The following is a 6,232-nucleotide window of genomic DNA, read 5'->3' as shown; positions in this document are numbered from 1 at the left end:
AAGAAAACCATCATAATGACATTGGTTTCCTTGGTAACTGATAGTAGGAAAAAGAGGGGACAGAGTAAAGAGATTATAATGACATTTTTGTGAGCTTAAGGTCAGTATTTGCATTGCTGTAGGGAACAAGGAGCTACCCATTCCAAACATGACTCTGGTCAAACAGAAAATGCGGCAAGCAGTCAGGGACGTCCCCGAAAAGCTCTGGATCATTGACTGGGGAGACTTGGAATATCCCAAGTAGGAAGCCTTGTCATCCCGTGCCAAGAGCCCAAAGCAAAGAAAACGTACAATGGAGTCAGCTCTCCCCGAACCACCGTCGCTCACCTGGCTCTATACATAGGGAGAGCACTGTTTTGGGGATTCAGCTCTTGGTGGAACCCCATTCTCCAGCCCTGATTTGGGGACCAATTGGGGATGTAAAACTACATCTTTTGTTTGACCTCAGACTTCTCGTCCCCTTCATCAGGAGGATTGGGTGATTTATGAATTAAAGGTCATGTCTCATGAGTAACATGTTTGGTTTTTTTTTAATGGGTTTCTGGTCAAAAATTACCAAAATTCAGATATCTTGTTCTACGGCCCTGACTGGCAGCTTTGCTTGGGTCCAACCTGAGACCTCATATGTTGTAAGGAAGTAGGAATGTCCTAGTTTTAGTCTTCATGAGTATCTTTGCTTCCTCTTACTGCAAGAAAGATGTGCACTCGGAACATTTCTAATGGTCATTATTGGTGAATGCCCCTCCAAAGAATTATCGGGGCACCATTTCAGAATTTGCTTTCATCATTATCCTTAATTCTTATTAAACCATTAGATGATGATTTATTAGCCTTGAAGATTCATGAGTACTGAAAACCCAATTATGATATAAAATTAAAACCCAGCAATAGGACTTGGAAATTATCTTTTCTAAAACTGCAAGACTAAAACACCTCATTTTAATAAAGACAGGGTGGTGAGGACGACATTCAGAACAGGTATAAATGTTGTGACCACAAATTCAAACTCATTGAAATTTATCTTGAAGCACGTGAGGGCATATGTTGGTTCATTTTCTCTAAATCTTTTTGTTTTTCTCTCCACTGGAGGTTTTAAAACACCTAGTCTAAGTGACACTTTTACTTTTAACACATTAAAAAGCACACGGTGACCTTCAAAGGAGCTGTTTGTGCTAGCGTCAGATGTGCAATATGGAGTACAAAATTAAAATGTGAGATGTGAAAATACTGAGCAATTTATTTCCCCTGACCCATCACTGCGAGGCATCAGGCTTCTTAATCACACTTCTAAATTAGGATCTTTATGTAAGCAAGTCTACCCATGAGGAAGGGTTAAATGAGGAACATATAAGGAATTCATTATTTCTCTCAGATAGCTCAAATCTACTTATTAATTACATCTGTCCAGGGCATTCATTAGCTTCATCGGTAGCGTGGAAAAGCCAACGCAAGGATGAAGAGTGAAAAATGTCTCCCGACGTGTCCTTGAGGGAAACGCTTGACAGATCCCAGCTCGACGGGCTTCCCCGAGAAGGTCAGACCCAGGTTTAAGTACAAAAGCCAAATCTGATTGAAAATCAACCTTGATTCTAGATGATTCAGCTTCAGGAGCTCTTTTGATGGAGGACAGAAGACATAGAAGAATCTTCTGAGATGTCCAGTATAACATAAGTGCAGCTGACATGAACCAGCTCGACCCAGGCATCCCACAGCTACTAAGGAAGTTCATCTCAGCTTATGAATCCCTAGGGTTTCTGGCTACGAGGCAGATCTTCAGTCTGAAGACCTTGGGTGGGGTGGGATGTAAGAACTCCATAAATGTCTTAGCAGTGCAGTCATTGAACCAGGAAACAGTGTTCCCAAATCTTCTGAGAAGTGAACGCAGTGGTACTGAGTCACCCACGGTTCCCCGTTTCCAGGTCACAAACTAAGACCCCAAGGTTGATAGTTCCCTGATTTTTCTTTGAGTTTCCTTTAGTATACCCACGGTGACAAAGCAGAGCAGTGTGGGACGTCTGGATGGCTTACCTATACCTTGCGTTTAAATTAGAGCAACAGCTTTCCACCAAGTTATCCTATGCAATTAGGGAAACCAGGCTTATGATGTACAGGGATAAATTTAGATACCGCTCAACACAGGACATTTTGTAGCTTAGCATGTCTCATTAGGATGGTTCTACAAACCCAAATTATATCCTCATCCAAACAAAGCCACCCTAAAACTTCTATCTTAGGATAGATTTTTCAGGATAGATTTTAGGATAAAATTCTATCTTAGGAATATAGTAACTGTTTTCTCTCTCTCTGTTTTTCTCCCCCCACTGAAACCGCTAAAGAATCGGGAAGAGATTGAGCAATAAACATGAAATCATCGGAGGTGATGGTGTTTCCAACCTCCGAATGACAGGCTACCCAAGCTCATTCTAAACCCCTTCTTCCTGAAAGAGCGTTCAAATAGCCTCTCGAGGGGAACAGATACGGCGTGATTATTTCTAAAATTCATACAGCAGTTAGGAAAATATTTATAAATATATCGTAGTGCAGGATCTTTATGGCATACGGTAAAGTGAGAGATCATCCGTTTTCCGTGCCTGGCCTGCCTGACGATCATTTGTGAAAGCAATCGCCCTTTGAATATAGCTTCTAATAATCCTGTCCATCAATCATATTTTTCTTCCCTTAATCCATCCATGCACCATTTTAAATGCAAATAAAGATCACCTTCCCAATATCTCTGAAAATTAAATCCCATCACAAATGAAAATTTACAACCCCATCTTATGTGAGTTCATAGAGCTGCATTCTCCATAGCTAAATCTCTCCAACGCAGTTAAGTGCGGCCTCTAATTTTGCGTTCTAATTCAGGTTTATGGTATTGATCTCTCTCTCTCTCTCTCTCTTTTTTTTTTTTTCTTTACTGTGTCACTGTGGAAGCTGTGGCCCCCTCCCCTGACCCTGGAGCTCTGCAAGCCTGGAGTAAACTGAGAACCACTGGGGGTTTGCCTTGGTTGCTCACGTATGCTGAAGCTCAGAAGTGGCAGAATCACCACCCTCAACGATGCCCATATGACAATCCCGGCAACCTGTGCCTGTGTGAGCTCACTTGGTAAAGGGGACGTTGCCGGGGTGATCATGGGAACAGTTCTGAGCTGGGGAGATGATCCTGCCTCTTCCAGGTGGTCACAAGGCTCCTTGTGAGAGGGAGCAGGGACAGTCACAGTCAGAAGAGAGACGTGAAAGCGCAAGCAAGGGTTAGCATGACAAGGTAGCCCTACAGAGCTGGAGAAGGCAAGAGTATGGAGTCTCCCTTAGAGCCTGCAGAAGGAACGAAGCCTTGGCAGTACCTGGATATGAACCTGGCGAGACCTATTTTAGACTTTTGATCTGCAGAACGGCCCCATGATACATCAGGATTGCCTTCAGCCACTAAACTTATGACAGACAGGTCGTTACAGCAGCTGCAAGATACTCTTACACACTTCAACCAGATCGCGTCCATGTGGACCATTGTTGTCTGGGGTATCTGGGGTGCAGACTTGCTGGGAAAGTTGAGGTTGGTTCTGCCTGCATTTCTAACTGAGTCCATCACTCCTGACCTGACACATGGACATGCCTCGCTGCACCTTCAAGCCAGAGAGCCTTGGCTCTATCTGTAGGGACTTGACCCACTCCCTGCTCTGCAGGAGGCCATGCAGACAACACGGAATGAATTACTGTACAAGGAGAAAACCAACAGCAAACACAAAACACAGAGCAGGAGAGAAAAGCAAGACTTTTTTGCAAGGCTGTCTGGGGTCTGAAGCCTCAGGCAAGGAATCACGCCCTCCACTCTGCTCCCGAGACCATGTGACATGCAGCCTCTCAGGACAGGGAGACTGAGGCTAATGTATCCTCGCTTCCCCGGTGAGTCCCTTACAGCGAGCGGCATGAAGATTGATACTCCTTCATTCTCACTCAAGCAACCTAATCACGACCTGACGGGCGGTTGCCCCACCTAAGGCTCTGCCTGTCGCCTCCGTGCACCCCAAGGCAATTCCGTCCCTGGGCCACCCGCTCTGGCGTAATTACAGCCTTGATGAAGATAAAGCGTGTTTGGATCTTTGCTACTGAGCAAGACATCACTCTCCAGGCACAAAGGGATGGCTCTCCTGGGAGCCAAAGGTCAGCGTGCGGGGTGAGTGATGGATCTCCTAAGGATGGTTTCTAATGGCAGGGGGTTGGGCGTCAAGACCACATAGGCAGGGCAGAGGAAGTGCACAGGTAGATTTTCTATGTGCTGAAATAATTTACAGCAGGGGAAGTATTACTCAGAAATTATATGGGTGCACGACATGTAGTGTAAAAAATTACCGAGGATAAATTCTTATAGTCACAGCTTCATCTAGAAATTTTTTCATGGAAAGAAAACATTGCACTTGAGTTAAATACTTCAATAATCAATCATGATTTTAAGCGATGGGACCACAAGTTCAGTAAGCAACACCTTTCATTATCATTTTTTTTTAATCCTGAAAGCGTAAACCACATAAAAATGATGTGGTTCTAAAAATGTGAAGCATGTAGAATATAGTAGACATATAAAATAACACACCTTTTTTAGTGATTTTTTTTTTTTTTTCCTAAAGGAGAGGGTTGAGGGAAAACCCGATCTTCCTTAAGGACTTGACATGAAGTCAGTGTGTAGCCTCGGGCAAGTGATCCATTCTGAAAAAATTCTGATTTCTACCATTCCAGTATTCTCCTCTTTGAAACAATGGGTTTGAAATTAAAATGGAAAAGTTCTGCTGTTTATGCAGAACTCAAGATGACTCATGCACTGCGCTGAAAAATATATATATCGTGACTCTATTTTATATAGATACACATTAATCATGTGTATCTGTGCAGATACATATTAACTATGTGTATGTGTACAGATACATATTAACTATGTGTGTCTGTATAATGTATAATAATGTCATTAACATGACATTTATATATAATACACATGTTTACATATTGATAATATATATACACACTAATATTATAAGTAATATGTTATATTTATGGGATATATAAAATTCATACAATATGGTATACTATGCAATATGAATTAGTATATTGTATAAATGTATACATGTATTTTTTTGTAGTTTTATGGTTTTATTAACACAAATATGACGTGCACAGCAAACTGTTTATTCATTTTCTTCGCTGCACAGCCTGGCGTTGGGATTGGTGACTCTGATTGCCGGCTGGGCTGCTCTTTCCACAATAGCTTAGCAGTTCTTGGAGGAGACGTTGTGAGCAATCTCTGCACAGAAAGATTTGTTGCACATCAGCAGCACTTCAAGCTCCTTGACGTTGTGCACTAGGAACTTCCTGAAGCCACTGGGCAACATGTGCTTTGTCTCTTGTTGCTCCCGTAACCAATGCTGGGCATCAAGATCTGGCCCTTGAATCTTCTGCGCACCCTATTGTCAATGCCTCTCGGCTTCTGCCAGTTGCGCTTAATTTTGACATATCGGTCTGACTGTGCCGGATGAACTTCTTGGTCCTCTTTTTAATGATCTTGGGCTTCACCAAAGGTCTGACGGCAGCCATGATGCCCAGTAACAGATGGCGGCCACCTCCGCAAGCAGCGCCGAGGAAGAGAGCAGAGCTATACATGTATTTTTTAAACTTTATTCCATCGTTCTATCAAGAGAAGGTGTTGTCATGGCTTTTTCCTATTCTACAGAAGAGAAACTGAGGCCCAGGGACACGGACGAGAATGGAACCACAAGATGCCTCTAGAGCTGGGCCGTCTTTCTGCACCTGCATCAGGACCACCTGGGTTCTTCCTCACACGCACCTGTCTCGGCCCTGCCCAGACCTACCCCATCAGAATCTCTGGGCAAAGCCTGGGGTGTGCATTTGGAATCCATTTCCCAAGAGATTCCCAAGTCCTTGCAAATCTGAGACTCGCTCCTTCCCCTGGGAAATTGGTTTCAAAGTCGCGTTCAGCTTTTCCTTCTCAGGACTCAAAAATTCCGTGACAATTTTACGATCATCTCCTCGGGTCTCTCAGCTAATTACACACTGTACTTTTCGCAGGGCGATTTATATAAAATGTGAATTGTAATTCCCTTAAAACCACCAAAGGGAAGATAGATGATCTTGATCATTTATGCATAAGAATGCAGAAGAAAGAAATGCACTGCTGATTGGAACTGAGGTATGGCCAAACAGAAAAGATACAGTGTACATTCTG

The 6,232-nt window shown here is 43.1% G+C and overlaps 1 pseudogene across 1 annotated transcript; it reads right to left on the bottom strand.

The window, feature by feature from the left end:
• Positions 1-5,177: 5,177 nt before the first annotated feature.
• On the bottom strand, positions 5,178-5,583 carry LOC309855678 (large ribosomal subunit protein eL32 pseudogene; annotated as a pseudogene). The gene has a single exon. The product of its transcript is annotated as a large ribosomal subunit protein eL32 pseudogene (transcript).
• Positions 5,584-6,232: the final 649 nt, after the last annotated feature.

Source organism: Mustela nivalis, assembly GCF_964662115.1.
Source record: "Mustela nivalis genome assembly, chromosome: X".
NCBI lineage: Eukaryota > Metazoa > Chordata > Mammalia > Carnivora > Mustelidae > Mustela > Mustela nivalis.
This window is presented reverse-complemented; position numbering and strand designations above follow the sequence as displayed.